Genomic DNA, 1,443 nt, shown 5'->3' with positions numbered 1-1,443 from the left:
GAGAGAGAGAGAGAGAGAGAGAGAGAGAGAGAGAGAGAGAAGAGAGAGAGAGAGAAGAAAGTCTGCCACATGAAGTTATGTGAACTTTTGAAGTTGGATGGAAGACAGCATGAGATACACAGAATAAAATTCCTAGTAGATATCAGATTGTCAAGTTTTCAACAGAAGTGCTACAACAAGTGAAAGTTTTCTCCAGGACAGGTCCTATTGATAGAATAAACTTCCGGTGTTACAGGGACCCACAGCACACACAAGAGGAACTCATCAGAGCATTGATTCTGATTTTTATGCTTTTAATAAAAAGATATACAATGAAGAATTATAGGATTTTTGAAATAGAATCTCCACTTAGAATTGAAAAATATACTATTGATTAGTTAGAGCCCATGTAAGTAATAAAACGGAGCACTGTAGCTATTTATAAATACATCCTCATGCTATATAGACCTGGTGTCCTTCATTTTCCTTTGCTGAGCTCTGCTGCAGGTGTGCACAGCTAATCTGATGTTGTAGTTGGGTGACAGGGTACGAATAACTGGATGTGGTGTTTGGAAGACCAGGTCTCTTGGGCTGTTGAATATTGAGCTCACCCTTTGCAGTTTTGAACTGAACAAATAAACTGGCAAAAAGGCAAAATTTCATTTAAGAAATGGAAAAAAAATCCCTCTAATATGCAAGTAGATGATCACTACACATTTGAAACCTATTTTGAACATTGGTAAGTCCTTCTTGGCCAAATTCAAATGCTCTTGCTCAGTAACATAAAATTTAAAAAAATTATCTTTATGGTTGAAAGTACTACAGATGTCCCTCTTTTTTTCAACATTGACCCTCTCCACCCCACCACTCTATTATCTGTGTCCATGGGCTATGCATATAAATTCCCTGGATAATCTCTCTTCAGCTACCTCCCTTTCCCAACTTCCCTCTGAAATTCATTAGTCTGTTCCATGCTTCTATGTCTCTGGATCTATTTTGTTAATCCATTCATTTTGTTCATTAGGGGTTTCTTAGGATATATTACTAGAAGTGGAATCATTGGATCAAATCGCAGTTCCATATTTAATTTTTTGAGGAAACTCCATACTGTTCTCCACAGTGGCTATACCAGTCTTCATTCCCACTAGCAGTATATAGGGTTCCCTTTTCTCCACATCCTCACCAGCACTTGTCATTTGTTGTTGGTAGCCATTTTGACAGGTGAATGGTGATACCTCACTGTGGTTTTAATTTGCATCTCTCTGATGATCAGTGACTTTAAACATTTTTTCATATGTCTCTTGGACATCTGTATGTACACTTTGAAGTATCTAGTTAGGTCCTTTGCCCATTTTTTATTGAATTGTTGGTAGTCCTTTTGTTAAATTGTAGAGATTCCTTATATATATTTGGATATTAACCTCTTACTGGATGTATCATTGGCAAATATGTTCTCCCATGCAG

This window comes from Myotis davidii, unplaced genomic scaffold (genome assembly GCF_000327345.1).
Source record: "Myotis davidii unplaced genomic scaffold, ASM32734v1 scaffold14, whole genome shotgun sequence".
NCBI classification, from domain to species: domain Eukaryota; kingdom Metazoa; phylum Chordata; class Mammalia; order Chiroptera; family Vespertilionidae; genus Myotis; species Myotis davidii.
The sequence above is the reverse complement of the archived record's forward strand: the minus strand, read 5'-3'. Positions refer to the sequence as shown.